At 46.7% G+C, this 17,461-nt stretch overlaps 1 long non-coding RNA gene across 1 annotated transcript in view; it reads left to right on the top strand.

Annotated features, from left to right (window-relative positions):
• The window catches only part of LOC144157753 (uncharacterized), a 96,396-nt gene that overhangs the window by 27,698 nt on the left and 51,237 nt on the right, over positions 1-17,461 (top strand). The window contains exons 2-3 of the long non-coding RNA XR_013319846.1: positions 4,385-4,548; positions 7,810-7,902. This is a non-coding gene — a long non-coding RNA (uncharacterized LOC144157753). The remainder of the gene's footprint in view (positions 1-4,384; positions 4,549-7,809; positions 7,903-17,461) is intronic.

Consider the following 17,461-nt stretch of genomic DNA (forward strand, 5'->3'; position numbering starts at 1 on the left):
GAGTAGCGATTCATACTTTCTTATATTGCACTGATATCTAATGCATAAGTAAAAACCCGAATTCTTAAGAACCAATGTGGAATTTGATGCCCCTGGCATTGTGGTTGCAACAAACCACTATTGTAAGCACATATACAGCGAACGGCAAAGAAACTAGTTGTTTTCTTGCTCTCAAGGTCCAGGCCTCGTTCCTCTACAATCTGTAGCCGTATTTCACAAGAAACGAAATTTTTGGCCGCTTATCAAGACTGCTGCTACCTAGTACCTTACATTGTAAACCATAGAATTGCGACCTGTACACATGGAAGGCGGTCTTTCATGGTGAAAGCACTGGACGCTTGTGAGAGCACTCTTGTCCAGTTACAGGCACATATTTTTTAAATATCTTCCTTCGAGTGTGCCAGTTATCATACTGAAGCACAAGTTTTGCCCAGGCCTTTTAGAAAGTCTGCAACCAGTCACACCGTAAAAATGTTTCGGCCTGGTGCTGTGCACGGCCATGGTGTATACAATTGTGGGGGTACGTATTCATTGTATACTTAATAATGCACTTCCCTTGTTGAAACCTTTTTGTGAATACTTTCCTTATTTGACAAAAGCCCCACCAACTGTTTTGGATTCTGTAAACTACGGGTCTGAGGAACACTTTTGCGGCAGCAGGACGCATCTCTTCATGAATCGCTCAGTAATCAGTGACTTTTTTTAGCTTTAGATGTTATATTTTTCTAGTATTTCGTGGGAAGTCTTGCGCTCAGAATAGTTTTGGTCACTGATATCATTCGCCATACATTGGGTAGATGTGTTTACTTAGTTTTAGATATTGCCCTATCCTTGCGTTAGGTAATTACGACAAAGGTAAACAGCTCAGAACAAGAAGGGAGTAAGAATAGAGCAGAAGAGCACAAGTGCTGTATTGTCTCTTCCAAATTATCTCCAAATTATATTCCAGATTATGTCTTCCAAAAATATGGAAGAAGCTTGCAATAATTGAAACAATAATGAAGTAAAGGTCGCTGCAGCAAGGAAGGAGCAGCAAATTGGCGGCAATCGGGCGCTTAAACCTTATTGATGGTCTTGAAGGTTCCGTACCGGTTCACTGCCTTCAAATCTTATGCATTAGTGTGAGAATCTTTTATTTTTTCCCTTTCTTTTAGGTGGCATTGTTTGAAAATCCTATTCCCGAATTCAAAACAGCACTTTTCGGTTCAAATGAGGAACTACCATATCAAACGTCGATGCATCTGTGAAGTCATACGTACAGTTATTTAAGTTTTAAACTCGCGCTTCGTATGTATAAAAAGGCAATTGAGCTTTCAGAGGACAAACTTTTGATGGGTTTATTTTGTGAAATTGGTGAATATACCGTCAAGATAGGTTCCTTCTATCCACTTAAACCAGATACAAAGTAGGCTTGAGGGTGGGATGGAAGGGGGAACATTGGGCCGCGGGTGGCAACCAAACCTTTCATCTATCGGAACTGGAAACCTAAGCGCATAAAAATGCACGAACCGCCTTTATAGAGATAAAAGGGGCTCGATGCCGTCAGAAAAAAAGCGAGGGTGGAATAATTGTTTTGTGCAATTACATGCGCAGTCGAGCAAAGAGGCAAGCGCGCACAGCCGCACATCTTACAGTACTCTCCCTAGACCGCTCGTAATATCAGTTATGGTGTACTTGTCTAGCAGTTCACAAGCACAGAGGCGCGTAGAAGTTTCCCGGAACGTAATAATAGTGTCTGTACCATACTCTGCAACCCTTTCGCTGGTTTTTATGACGTTTATAACTGTTTAGAACCGATTGGAATAAAAGAGTGGAACACTAAAACTGTCTGTGTGCGCGTGCGCATGGCGACACCACAACACAACCCATCTCTACAGTGGCTTGAACGAGCGGCCAGTTAAGCAATACATAAACCGACGTCCTCTCTGAAAGCAGGCATGTTCTCCCTCTAACAAATTTTACCGACATTTTTAAACATTCACTAAGATATTTTAAGCTGTCTTATGTCCCGCCCCATTCCTTCCGTCAGCTTTTCCAGCCGTGATCGGAGTGCAGGAGCGATAAGCAAAGTGATAAATAAGGGCCCTACCGGGACGCTGAAAGTTATACAGCCCTGCCCCAGAGCGATGCTGAGGCACAGAATATTGCAGTAGCAGGTGATGCCGCAACCGTATGTTCTTGCAGATGTCACTGAGAAGCGATGCATCATGGGTAGTTACGCTCGGGGAAGGGTCAACAGGTGCACGCAACAAGAGGGTAAGGCGGTGCGGGCAAAAATGCGGTGCTTCGATTTGCAGTAACTGCACTAATACTGAATGCTTTAACGAAATTCTTGAAGGAGATGATTACTAGGAAATTAGTTTACCTAAAAATTTCAACAGCCATCTGCCGGAAAAAACTTTTTCAGGGACTCTTTAAGTAACTATTCACGGATAGTACTCACTTCTGATTAGGTGAGGGCATTTCTCCTGCTTTACTGAGGATGTGCGAGATACGCGATTAGTGCCTTAAAATCGATTAAAGGACTAACAACTACATGTAATAAATGTGAACTTAAAATAACAAAGATTTCAGGGCGACGTACTTTGATATTTAACTACTGCTAAGGCAATATTAACCTGATTCCGCGAGGATGCCTTTTTGTTTGATTCTTCGGTGGGAGAGTCCACTTCTGGCTAGGAATACATGACGTCGCTGCTGTACGGAACTAACGCACTAAACAGGATTGCCTACTAATTTAGTATTCTGTAAATGTCTCACTTGACTTTCCGGTCAACCTACAATGGCGAGTATTGAACCTTTGGCTTCACGCTCGAGAGCAGAGCGACTTATGTACTGTGTCATTGTAGTATCTTGTTTTACACAGCATTCAGCAGATAGTTTTTGATTGAGAGGTTCTTGTTAGGACATGTCGTTGTCTAGTAAATTACGTACTGAAGAACGGCGCTCAAAAAGTGCAAATGATAAAGCGGAACATCTCCACCATTCCCTCTGAACTGGTTTACACACTTCAGTCATCTCCGGATTTTTAAGCAGGGCCCTTTTCGGGAACGCTTTTTTAACGGAGAGTTACCTTTGCATATAAACAACGTCAGCCCATATACCGCAGCTTGTAGCTCAACGCATGCCAGCAACTCTAAACAGACATCTTCCATTACAAGTTTTATCTCTTCTCCCTCAGCCGGCATACGAGCACTTTCTTACCCCTCCAATATTATATTAAAGCCAAGCTTTATGCTTCCACCAACCAACGATTCCTTTGTGGCGTGCGGGGCAAGAAACTGTAAAGCGGATAGGGAGGGTGTAGCGTTTTGCACTCCCGGAACACAGCGTAAACGGCGCGGCGATGGGGCGCTTTTATCCAGCGTTCCCTGGGCGCAGCTGCCTGCTTGCATCGGCGGGCGCGTTGGAGGGTCGGCTTTGTCGTCTGCTTTAGTGATAGTTGTTTTTGGCCTGTTCTGGCGTCCTTAGCATCCGTTGCCCGGTTACTCCGCACGGCTCTATTAACTTCTTCGACAGCACCTGCTGGGTAACCCAGACCCGACGAAAGTAAGTAGTCGTATGGCAAAAAAACGTTAAGGATTTGTTTGCAGGGCCAGAAAACAAAACGTAGAGAAGACATACCAACATCTGGCCGCTAGAGAAACGTTACCTTTTGCGCGCTGCGTGCCACGAATGGGACTGCGTTTTCTAGATTGGTGATTACCGGTTCAGTTATGTTTTAAGAGGTATTGGAAAAGGCGAAATGAGCCACTGGATCTGATAAATAGCAATTATGAAATTTTCCTCAACTTTCCCGAAATTCTCAGACTTACTAAAGTAGCTAGTTTAAATCGGTATAAATTGGAACGACTACGCTCCCATGCCGAATTGTTTCGGTGTCTGTGCTTGCATCGCGCGGTGGTGTAGCCCCTCATTTAGCACATCAGAATAGCTAGTTTCCGCTGTTTCGGCCTTCGAAAGACGCGCCTCTCTGTTTTCTACCGACGCACGGCCGGGCTACGGGGGCGCTGTCGTCCGACACTCTAGCCCAGTCATGGCCGACGCTCTTGCGTTCGGGACGCCATCACCGCCCATTACAGGTAATGACTGGCAAACATCTGGTTTCGCTCTCTGTAAAGCCACGTCTGTGAATTCAAGTGATGTGGGATTGGCAATTGTTGTAGTTGTCGTTTAAAGTTTTGCTTTCCAACCTCGTTCACATCGTGGCTTTGAGCAATTTTTTACAAGCCTATATTTCTGCTTACACTGTGTACAAGAAACAGTATAAAAAACACTCTACAAAGTTAAAAAATAAAAAAGTGGCACACCTTGGTGTTAGTGATTACGGGAAGAATATTTGGCATGAAGAAGTAATTTCTCCGCCTATTTTCCCCAACACCAGGTAGCATCGTTTATCCAGTAATAGTCAACGAAAAAAGAGACGGCAGCACAAAAGCAATGCTGGTATTGACCTCCACGCACTCTTTAGAAATGGAGGAAGTGAGTTTATTTGGAGACACATACATCCACCGGATGGAAATAAACGGAACTCCTGTGGATCTTCTGGTAAATAAACTTTTCAGTGCATGAAGAACAAATTGGTTTATTACTCATTTATGTTTGAAGCGCGGACAGACAAAACACATGAAGAGGACAATCCGAGTGCTTTCTATCAACTGTTTATTCAATACAAAAACAGACACACATTTATACTAGATAGATTATTCACAACACATGCGCACAGACCATGAAGATAACTTTTGTTATCATGCATTACCATCCCCCCGTGACCCTCGACTGCAGCATCCAAAAATTTTACTTTATTTTGCTGTAGTGGTATCGATGGCTGGGTGACACACGCTTCTCCTGCCTTTCGTATCTTGTAAGCTTCAACAATGAAGCGACACATAACGTCTTTGTGCGCATATTCTGCTGTCGCACTCCTACAAACTGGCTGGCACCCTTTGCAGGCTTTGCTATGTAGCGCAAGATTCGAGTTCGGCGTTCTTTTCGTGGAATTCTCATGCTCGCTCAGTGTCACATTTAAGCAGCGACCAGTTTGACCGATGTACTGCTTTCCGCAGTCCAACGGAATGTCGTACATAATACCTTTCTTGCATTCTACGTACGGGTCCCAGTGCTTGATGACGCATTCTTCAAAATTTTTACACTCTCCATCTGTTCTCCTAGCAATGCTTCCGCAGATTCTGACAAGCTTGTTGCGGGCCGCAAACACAACGTCGACGCCATACCCCGCAGCGACCTTTTTCGATCGATGCGAAGGATTGTGTATGTAGGGCACCACCGCTATCTTCCTTCTACCCTCCTGCTCCTCCATGCAGGGCGGCCCCTGGGCCGATGGCTTCAATTTCCCAAACAGTCGCTCTGAAATTGAAGCAAGCAATGTCGTAGGAAAACTCCGGACGTGCACTTCGTAGCCTGCGTGCATCATGTGCACACACGACTTGTAATTGATGCCTTTAGGCACGACATGGCTAAGCCTTGTTTCACCAACTTTGAATGGTTAGAAGCGAAGATCAGCAACGGCTTTTCAGATCTCGGCGCATACGACCAGTAAACGTGGTCTCGTTCAAGCTTGATCCTTAGGTCTAGGAACTGAATGGCGCATCCTTCGGTGTTCTATTGTAAAGTTCAAGCCATTTCCACTACTTTTGAACAACTCCAGAACACGGTTGAGTTGTTCAAAAGAAGTGGAAATGGCTTGAACTTTACAATGAAAACACCAAAGGAAGGCGCCATTCAGTTCCTAGACCTAAGGGTAAAGTTTGAACGAGACCACGTTTGCTGGTCGTATGCGCCGAGATCTGAAAAGAAGTTGCCGTGCTTCACTTTTAACCATTCAAAGTTGGTGAAACAAGGCTTAGCCATGGCATGCCTAAAGGCATCAATTAACAAGTCGTGTGTGCAGATGATGCACGCAAGTTTGGAAGTGCACGTCCGGAGGCCCACACAAGCGCGTTTTCCTACGACATCGCTTGCTTCAATTTCAGATTGACTGTTGGGAAAATTGAAGCGATCGGGCCAGGTGCCGCCCTGCAGGGAGGAGCAGAAGGCCAGAAGGAAGATGGCGGTGGTGCCCTACATACAAAACCTTTCGCACAGATTGAAAAAGGTCGCTGCGGGGTATGGCGTTGACGTTGTGTTTGCGGCTCGGAACAAGCGCGGCAGCATCTGCAGAAGCAATGCTAGGAGAACAGATGGAGAGGGCAAAGATTCTGAAAAATGCGTCGCCAAGCACTGGGACCCGTATGAAGAATGCAAGAAGGGTGTTGTGTATGACATTCCGTTGGACTGCGGAAAGGAGTACATCGGTCAAACCGGTCGCTGCTTAAATGTGAGACTGCGTGTGCATGAGAATTCCACGAAAGGAATAGCGAGCTCGAATCTTGCACTACATTGCAAAGCCTGCAAAGGGTGCCAGCCAGCTTGTAGGAGTGCGACAGTAGAATATGCGCACAAAGATGAGATGTGTCGCCTCATCGTTGAAGCTTACAAGATACGAAAAGCAGCAGAAGTGTGTGTCGCCCTGCCAACGGCAATACTACAGAAAAAGGAAGTGAAATTTTAGGGGCGAAGCTCCTCTTGCTCGGGGCCTGTCACGGCCGTACACGGCACATTGTACACAGCACATTGATGATGATTGTGGGAGGATCCCCGTACGGGTTGCCCAACCAAAGATTGACCGAAGAGGTCACAATGTTCAACGCGTTCGTTGCTACCCAACAAGGAGGAGAGGAAGAACAAGATGTTGTCGTTCGTCGCCTGAGAGCTGAAGACACGTACCGGGGGTACGTGACACAAGACGCTCGGCAGAAGGCGACGGCTAAGAGGGCTAAAATATCACACAACGAATTCGCCAACTTTCCTATCCAGATTCTCATCGTCCTAAACAAGCCCTACAAATTCACCACACACATCGACATCATCGACTTGCTTGTCAACGGAGCGGTGGAAAGCTTTAAGTGTCGAGTCTGTGTATGATGTGTGGGCGACTCTTTCACAGTTTTACCGATAAGCATTTTAGCTTCGCCCCTCTCATCATCATTCGCTTCGTGGATATGGCGGGAATTTTTTGGAGGCAGCAATTGAGGGTCAAGGGGGATTGTAATGCTTAATAAAAAAGTTATCTTCATGCCCTTTGCGCATGTGTTACGAATTAACTATCCAGTGCAAATGTGTGTGCGTTTTTGTATTGAATAAACAGTTGATAGAAAACCCTCGTGTTGTCCTCTTCTTGTGTTTCGTCTGTTCGCGCTTCAAACATGAAACAGATCCAACTAGCTCAACTTTCCGTTCTACTGGTTAAATAATTTAGTGACCAACCATTAAGGTCTTAAGAGTAGTGTTGCCGCCTTATTACGTTCAGTCTTTTCTTCGCAAAATAAATTATCCTTAACACAGAATTATTGTCTTAATGCTAAAATACTTTCAGCTCATTTATTTTCGGAGCTGTGTCATTATTTATTTTGCGTGGTCGTAGTTTTTTTATGAGTGTACAGTTGGCGTTCTTGCACCACAGGAGGCATTGTTGATCATAATAACAGCTCTCAAATTCTGCAAAAGCTCCAAAATCTTCACTCTCGCATTGCTTTAAACTGTTTTACAGAGTGAAGATAAAGCAATAATTCCTTTATAACAATTATTTTGCTATTCATTACCTCATGTGTGTGTGTACGCATGTTACGTCTGTGAAAGTTGTCGAATGTATAATATTAAACACAGGCATCTGTGTACTTTAGGCATTAGCAAGCCCCTTCAATAATGTGACGACTGTAAAACAGTATTGTCTGTGTATTTTTACCCAAGCTAGATTCCGAATTTCTGCAAAAAAACATGTACCAGTGTCGCCAGAACACGGCTACCTACACAGTTGACTTCGTCGGACGAAACATGTATGTGGTAAGCGAGCTCACTGTCCCCTATTTTTGACTGTGTATGCAGTTAAACCTGGATATAACGAAGCTGACAAAATTTACCAATATGTTGTTACATGCGCATTTTCGTTACATGGAGGTTTGAATTTAAGTCTCGCGTGAGTTAAGGAGAAACGAAGCAAAATTCTAGATATCAGTGACGGTGAACTCGCCCTTCAAGGATTCATTCCACAGTGAGAAAATGCGTGACTACCGCCTGCTGCATTCCCGCGAACTTAGTCATTATATGTCACTCCAAAAAATACAGCTCATGTACACCCGTATTCACCAACGTAACTTAAGTTTAAAGTTTGCTTTTTCATTTTTTCGTTGCCTCAACGCGTTTCAGTGACGAAACTTATGCGTAAAAGACGCCTTTTATGCGAACTTAATGCTCATTTTCTTCACTCTAAATTAGTGAGAGGGGGCTTCTTGGTTACGGTACCAGGCGGTGACGTTCTTTTTCCTCGCCGGCCAAGACGGCATTTAAAATTGCGAGCATGTCTAGGAAAAGACAGTGCTTCTTGTTGTGTGGCAGCAGAAACAATCACCGACGCACCGACACCAAAGATAGCTGTGGAGGCGGTGAATTACACGCCGACAGGCAGGCCTAGCACCTAACGACACAGCCTTGACACGTGGGAATGCATAGCAATTTGCGGGACAGCAAAATTTACTAAATTAGTGCATTTCTCCAGCCGATTGTTCAGAAAAGGGGCAAAAAACAATGTCGCTTCAGCGTAGCGAATTTGTTACATCAAGGCTTACAGTCGCGGCGCCTTCGTTACACAGAGGTCGCTAAAATATGGGCTTCAAGGGGCCGGCAATGCGGAAACGAAAAATTTAGTTTAATCCAGGAATTCGTTCCATAGAGGTTCATTATGTCCAGGTTTAACTGCAGTTGCTTTTAAATTTTGGTTGTCATATCCGCGTGATGTAGTACCCAATAATGTGCTCAAATGCCTTTAATTCATGGTAGGGTCACCGCGTGATGTAGTACCCAATAATGTGCTCAAACGACTTTAATTTATGGTAGGGTCAACCTAACCCGACAAAGGTTTATTGATCTCTTAGACCAACGTTGGCGTAAATTTACTCTAAGAAATCCGGAGAGAATTTGAGGAGTCCAACAATCGGTGTATTTTTGCGAGTGTTGGCGCACTTCCCTCGAAACCTGCGCGTAGTTGGATATAACTTTCAGTCCGCATAAGGAGGGAGATCACATTTAAGCCCGTACTCTTCTGTTTTGGGGCGGAGTGCCGCCCTAGCGTTCGCATCAGTGAAGAGTTAACCAGCGCCTAAGCTCCCTCTGTCCCGTATCTAAGGCGAGAAATTTTATTTTAATTCTGGTTCATTACGGGAGTAAGCATGGATGCACACTTCTGCCATCGGTGCATATCAATTTATATACAATGTTTTGTTTGCATACCTGCAATCATAAAATGCTGTTATATTAACAAGCGGCAGATTAAGTTAAGGCGAATTCTAAACGTGCAAGCATTTGAATTCTTATAATGATTCCGTGCTGCGTGCAGTCACATGAGTGGCACACGCTTGGTAAAATGCAAAATCCCTGCCTATCAATTTTTGTTTTACTGCCATAGGTGTATTATCGAACTTTATAAACTCGGTACATGGCGTGCATGATAAAATGTGCTCAGCAATTTCAGTGCAGTTGTCGTTGACTTCGACTTACGTTGCGTAAGGCGCCATGCTCGCAAAAAATGCGTCCGTGCGCAAGTAGTCAGCGGCGATAAGACACGGGATGATATCCAGCGTCTACTAAGAACTCCTACGCACGCGTTGTACGCACGAAGATCTGGCGGGAGAGTGACTGATGGAGCCAGGCCGTCATGCCCCCTCAACCAATTATTCATGGCTGTGGTTGATATAGAGAAAAAAACGTTGAGTGGTACACACGAGGTGGGATGATCCCGTACTCGCTCAAACAGTCCCTTCATGCAACATAGGAATTTTCTCTGCCCTTAGCATCATACCTCGTTTGACACAATACGACTCCCACTCACCAGCTACATGCAGGCCTTGGCATCAGCAATAAGCAAGAGAAAGCCGATATGTGTGAGCGTGCGCGTGTGGGAGTATATTTTGTTTGGAACTAACATGACAGCGGGGCGAGCGGAATCGGCCGGGGCGGCTTCGTGGTTTTCCGATTTAGGCTAGCGTTGTTTTGTTGCTTTTGCGACCCCAGATATATATATATATATGTGACGAAGAAATACCGCTCCTAATTCAAGGTAAGTGAATAGTCAACCTGGTCTTCTTGTCTTATGCATTTGATGAAGCAGAGTTGCTGTGCAGCTTGAGTAGGCGTAAGCAGTTAGCCTGAGCATTTTTATTGAATCATTTTGCTGTTGCGTAGATTTGCCAAACGGTCTTTGTACCCGATGTTACGTCTCTAAAGAGCATCAATTTTTTCACCATGCCAAGTTCTTTGTTAGGTGAAGAGTTGGTATCCAGTGTTCCTAGCCGAATGTTATCTCATAGTGTCCAGAATCTCCGTTGCGCGCTACCGCGTCCACCCTCCCAACGTTTTGATAATACCAAGAGACCGACGACCGATCGGGGTGTCAGCGCCGATCACGCTGTGCAGCGGCGAAATAGGCGAGAGTTCGCGCACACGCATGGACCTGTCTTCTGTGCGAGTCTCATCTGCTATGCTGTTCTCCTTCGAGCAATACATCTCCTACTTTTCTTATCGGCAAAACCGTTTCCCAGGAGTGAAAATTATCTAAGCAGCGTAAATGACGCTGATGAACGTGGCTGGCAAGTGATACGAGAGAAACATCAAACGCGAAATAGATATACGCATGTGCTCTTCATTAACAACTGTTTTTGGTAAACAAAGCCATGCAGATATAACGGCAGGGGTATATCGCTCTCAAGAAAACAGCGTAGCAGTCGTCACTCACACAGAAGGTAGTTCATGCTCCTGCACATACTCTCGCTTATTTTTTCCTATAAACTGAGTGATATGTGGACGTGTAACATTAGATTACAATTCTTTTAGTCACTGCCATCTGATAAAGTACGAACAAAACAATGTACCGACGGGTTTCTGCGTTTCGTTTGAGAGCATGCTGGACGGAAACTGGACTGCAAAAGCGCACGCGCCCCACTGCGCTTTTCTATATGTGTTCCATATGGGTTCCATATGGAACCCATATGATCAACAATCATGAAACAATCCATATAATGGAACAATCCATGGAACAACCCATATCATGGAACAACCCATATGCATTCAAGAATATATGGTTTGTTCAATAGCGAGCTTGTATGTAGTCACAAAACGTTGGGATCAACATTGTATATTCAACTCTAATTCCAACACCGTAAGGGTTTAGTAAAGACCCAGAACATTGCAGAACTGTCCAAAAGATGGTCGTGGAATGTGAATTGAGCCGCTTATTGTGGAAGGACGTGTGCCTGGTGACCCCAATTTCCGCAATATTAAGAACAGTATGTTTCTATGGGGAATTTTAAATGTTTTATGATGACCAGCAGTCAGCTGAGTAGCTAAATGGTTTTTGCGTGTGGTTTTTTCTGTGAGTAACGTCACGATGCAAAAGGGAATGTACTTCCGAAAAACATCTCATGAAAGCTGAGTATTAAAACCTATTCGCTTTCGTACACAAAGTAGGATGCTTTGCAGTTGCACGGTGACATTTTACGGCAATGGCCCATTAGCGACGTGCATCAGTTGCCACCGTTAGGGCGCAAGAATAAAGAGGCTGTAGAACCGCCATTTGCAAATGTGCCGTTGCTATGCTGTAACGGAAATCTGTTAAGACCAGCACGCACCATTTTTTTAATCACAATCAGGGTATGGGCTTAAAGGGAAGCTAAAACGCTTTCGAAAAACAATGAGTTAGAGGGTCGTTCCGAATATCACATTGAATTTTATCGTCAATGAGTCCAACCGGCATTTATCTTGCAAAACGCGTGGACCTTTTTGAAAGACGCGCGGTCTTCGTCTTTGACGCCTCTGATTGGTTTCGCCCGTCATGACGTCCGAGGAGGACACCATTCGGCCGCGCGGGTTGTCGGAAGCATTGCAAACGATCGCACAGCAGCGGCGCTTACCTTTCGGCTATTTATCTTGCTGTTTGTTGTCCCGTGCTGTTGGTTCAAGCATCTTAAAGCACGAATTCGCGCAGCATGACCGAGAACCCCAAAGCAGTGACTGTCGCGTCGGCTAGAGGGTTCCGTTAGAATATTTGCGAAATAGGCAACTAGCATAGGGAGTTTCAATTTCTTATGGTTATATTAGGTACTGCCTGAAGGGATTGTTACTGTATAAGAAACCATTTATGCCCAAGATTAAGCGGGGTTTTATAAGCAATGTACCGGCGAAAAGCACGTACATGCACTGCGTAAAAATATAGTGTTCATGCGCTATAAACGGATATGCGTGACATATGTTGCCGTTAGAAATATAAACCAACAAGCGGACTCTGCTTCCGAATTTCTTTAGTTTGTTGTCACCCACCCAACTCCCCTTAGTCATCCCCGTACACCCACACCAACACACGCACGCGCGCGCACGCCATTTGGGCAGCGGCGTTAAGGGGCCTCCACGATCACCAGCTGCACTTCGATGAGTGGCGTCTTACTGCTTGACTTGCATTTATTCTGAAAACATTGTAGCATACTGGTGCCTGCGTACCATAACCATACCTGGTACCGTGTACCATAACAACTGGTACCATAACCTGTACCTGGTATCATAACAACGAGCATACCATAACTGATTGGGCCTCCATCACTGAGAAGATCCGCGAGATATTTGGCACACCGTCTGCGTGTTCAGATGAGGCAAAGAGAAAACTACATGCCCGCTGGCAGCGTCCGGACACCACATTTGCGTCTTATATTGAGGATGTCCTAGCTCTCTGCCGTCGGCTGAACCCAGACATGTAAAATGCCGACAAAGTTCGCCATCTACTCAAGGGCATCGCATAGTTCTCCTTTAACTCGCTTGCCCTGTAAAATCCGTCTTCCGTGGAGGACGTACGAACCACGTGTCAGCGTCTTGAGCAGCTACACGCGATCCGCCTGCAGCCACGGCATGAATCAGCTCGTCTTCCTCCTGAATCGGAGCTTCATGCTCTCATACGCGATATCATTCGCGAGGAACTCCAAAAGCACGGCCCATCGTGCTCTCATGGTGTGATCGCTGTGCTCAGGCTGCGACTAATTTGCGGATGAATATTAAAGAGGAGCTGCCGTCGATGACGTGTAGTCCGCGCTGTGCCCCCCAAGTGGCTTTCGCCGCACCCTCGAACGCGGATGCAGCTTCGCAAGCCCAGGTCTCTCCAAACGGAGTTCCTCCACCTCCACCAATGCTCGAACAGCTCACAACGATCTCCTCAGCGGCCCGTACTTCAACATATTCCAACTGGCGAAGGCGTCTGGATTTCCGGCCTAACGAACGCCCGCTCTGTTTGTATTGTGAAATTCGCGGCCATATCTCACGCTTTCGCCGCCGGCACCAGCAAGATGAGCAGCGGGGTTACGCGTCCTGTGAACGCGATCTCCGCTACAACTACAACCCTCGACGACCTGTTTACCAACCTCGCAACCGCTCCCCGTCGCCTCAGGATTCACCCGACCTTTCCCGCAGTCAACGTGGCCCTAGGCACCGTTCCCCTTCGCCTGGACGACGCTTTGTCTCTCCTCTTCGCCCTGTATCGAACGATGCCAACTACCACCCCAAAAACTAGATGCTGCAGCTTATGGAGGGAAAACTGCATCGTGCGAACTGTCTACAACTCCTCCAGCGCGTGTCTCGAACATTTTGCCTGTAATTGTGGAAGGAATTATGTACAAGCTTTAGTGGACACTGGTGCTCGTATCTCCGTCATGCATAGTGATCTGTGTGCCCGGCTGCGAAAAGTGAAGGCGCCCACTCTCGACCTTCATTGTGTAGTGCAAATGGAAATGTCATACCGCCTGCCGCATCTTGCACAGCTCCTGTCGTCATCGGAGACGATTGTCACCATATTGAGTTCGCCGTTTTGGCAGAGTGCGCCCATGAATTAATTTTTGGTTGGGACTTAATTTCTTGAGCTTCTGGGATTATTTGCTGTCGCCAACCAGCCATTCAAATTTCCAGCACAGAGCCTTCCCCTGCGCCAAGCTCCCAACAGCAGCACCTGACCTTACGCACGGATTATTTTTTTCCGCCTGGTGGTGAACAGGTTCTTTTGGTGCCCTCGAGCAGCATTTTCACAGGCGATGTGATAGCCTCTCCGTCAAACCGTACGCTTCACCGAGAAATTGATATGTCCACACGCCTCGTCCTTTTTTCACAAGGCTCTGCAGCTCTGGCCGCTCAGAACACCACCACAGAGCCAATGTTGTTGCCTCAAGGCATGACCGTCACTAAAGCGGTTGACAGAGAGCCTTTTTTTTTCCTTTCCAACGCAGCACCACCTTCACGTGCGTGTGGCTTTACTTCTCCGGGTGGTATGTCTATATCGCTGCAACCATCAGCCCCTACCTTGCATCTGAGCAAACAGAACAGCTGCTCACAGTAGTGGCGAAGCACCTTACATCCTGTGACGTGGTTGCTAACACTCTAAAACAGACGACTGTGACCGCTCACTTAATTGAGACAGATGGCTCAGCGATTGTACCCCGGCGACCATACCGCGTCTCTTCTCACGAAAGGAAAATTATTGAAGAGCAGGTCGCTGCATGTTCAAGCGCGACGTTATCCGCCCATCGTCAAGCTCTTCGTCATCGCCGGTTGGGTTAGTTGAGAAGAAGGATGGGCCAGTTCGCTTTTGTGTCCACTAGCGTGCACTAAGATCACTCGGACGGACGTTTATCCGCTGCCCCGCATCGACGATGCTTTGGACAGTCTCCAAGGAGTGGAGTTCTTCTCGAGTCTCGACTTACGCTCGGGATATTGGCAGATCCCAATTCACAAGGATGACAAAGAGAAGACTGCGTTTTCCACCCCATACGGGCTTTTCGAGTTCAACATGATCCCATTTGGGCTGTGTAATGCGCCTGCCACGTTTGAACAAATGATTGACACCGTGCTTCGTGGTCTTAAGTGGAAAACCTGTCTCTGCTATTGGGACGGCATTATTTTTTTGTCAGGTACATTTTACCAACACTCACGCCGTCTGGACGAAGTACTGAGTGTCTTTCTAATGCGGGACTGCAGATAAACACAAAGAAACGCCGTTTCGCCAGCAAATCTATCAAATTATTAGGCCACGTCATGAGCATAAACGGAACGCAATCGGACCCCGAAAAGATTTCGGCCGTTTTAAATTTTCCCCGTTCACAACACCAGAAAGAACTCCACAGCTTCATCGGACTCGCATCATACTTCCGCAGATTTATACAAAATTTTGCAACAATCGCTTCCCCGCTACATCATCTTGTACGCCCTGGTATCTCTTTCGCTTGGACAGAAGATTGGGAACGGGCTTTTCAGGCCCTCAATTACGCCCTCACATCGAGCCCCGTCCTTTGCCATTTTAACGACAGCGCTCCAACGACCCTACACACGGACGCCAGTGGGCAAGGCATTGGGGCCGTCTTGCTGCAACTAGATGCCCAACACAAGGAGCCAGTGGTTATATATGCCAGTCGTTCGCTTACGGCGCCAGAACAAAACTACAGCATAACGAAAAAGAGTGCCTCGCCGTTGTTTGGGCAATTCACAAGTTTCGCCCTTACTTATACGGCAGGCATTTCACTGTCGTTACCGATCACCATGCGTTGTGATGGCTGTCGACGCGCAAGAACCTTTCCGGGCGCCTTGGCCGTTGGGTTCTTCGTCTGCAGCAGTACAGTTTTACTGTTACTTACAAGTCCGGCAAGAAGCATTTGGATGCCGACACCCTTTCACGTTGCCCGGGTTCCAAATCGCCAGCCCCTGCCTCCGCGTCGATGCAGCCTGTCCCACCCATCGCACCCATTCCTTGCGCCATCGTTGAAGACACACTCAATTTACCGGACTTGCAACGTGGCGATAATTATTGTCGCCGAATCTTAGAAAGACTTAAAGGCACCGCACGACCACCCAACAGCCTCTTACGCCAGCAGCTCAAGATCTTTGAGCTCGTTAGTGGTGTTCTCTGCCGTTACAGCCATCACCCTGCAGGCAGTCGGTGGGTCACTGCTTTGCCTCGGATGCTCAGGCCAGTCATTTTAGAGGCATTCCACGATGGCGTGACCGCTGGCCACCTTAATTTTGAGAAAACGTACGACCGATTCCGTAGTCGTTTTTTCTGGCCGGGGATGTCCACAAGTACGGCAAAATACATTTCATCGTGTGCCAAATGCCAACACAGGAAACGCAGTACGTCTTCCCCAGCTGGTTCGTTACAACCAGTTCCCTGTCCGCCTTCTCCTTTTGATACGGAGGGCATTGATCTGAATGGACCACTGCCACGCACACCAACCGGCTACGGCTGGATTGCAAAGGTGGTCGACTATTTTACCAGGTACACGGAAACATCACCTCTGCGACATGGATGCGCTCAAGAAATTGCAGATTTCGTACTTCAAAGCATCATCTTGCGCCACGGTGTACCTCGCGTGCTTATGAGCGACCGAGGCAAGGCATTCCTATCTCAAACTCTGGCTCAAGTGCTTCAAGCAGCAAATAACTACCACTAGCTACCATCCTCAAACCAACGGCATCACCGAACAATTTCATCGTAGTCTCTCCGACATGCTATCTATGAATATTATGCTGGACCACACTAACTGGGATCGAATTCTTCCTTTTGTTACATTCGCCTACAATTCGGCTATCCAGCGCACCACTGGCTACTCACCTTTCTTCCTGGTTTCTGAGCGCTCCCCCTCTTTCATCATTGACACGGCTTTCTTTTCTGCCCCGGACTCCCTTGCCGCCCCGTTTTCTGACGTGTTCGTCTCTCGACTTAACCACTGTCGTCACCTGGCCCATCTTTGCACTGAAGTCACACAGCAAGAACGCAAAAGCTAGTACGATTCAACTCACCGCTCCGTTTACTTCCGTCATGGGGACGCAGTGTTACTGTGGAGGCCACCATGCTCTCCCAGTCTATGCGAGAAGTTGTTGCATAGATACATTGATTCGTACATCGTAGTAGAGCAGACATCTCCTGTAAACTATTTGGTGTCTCCGGCAGTTGCCCCTACTCACCGCCGACGGCGAGGAACTGCAATAGTGCACGTCTCTCGCATCAAACGTTACACCCAGCGTACATCGTGGCTCTCTGCGACCAGGAGGCTGCTTCCAGCCGAAGAGGGGATATTGTGAGCCTGTCTGAGCGCAGTCAACATTACTGGACAATTATTGCGCTCTGGGACACTTACTTGCTGTGGCCAATCGCCGTCATTCGGTAGGACCAATCCCTCATCTGTGCATACCCATTACCATCATCATCTGTACGTAATCATCGTCACGTGTGGCTGATTCTGTTGAGACACCGACGGCCTCATTAAACCTAGTCCACTGGATCTGGTGTCGACTTGTGCAGGGTCTTCCGATATATATATATATATATATA

This window comes from Haemaphysalis longicornis, unplaced genomic scaffold (genome assembly GCF_048455015.1).
Source record: "Haemaphysalis longicornis isolate Haplotype H1 unplaced genomic scaffold, Haemaphysalis longicornis Haplotype H1 scaffold_10, whole genome shotgun sequence".
NCBI classification, from domain to species: Eukaryota; Metazoa; Arthropoda; class Arachnida; order Ixodida; family Ixodidae; genus Haemaphysalis; species Haemaphysalis longicornis.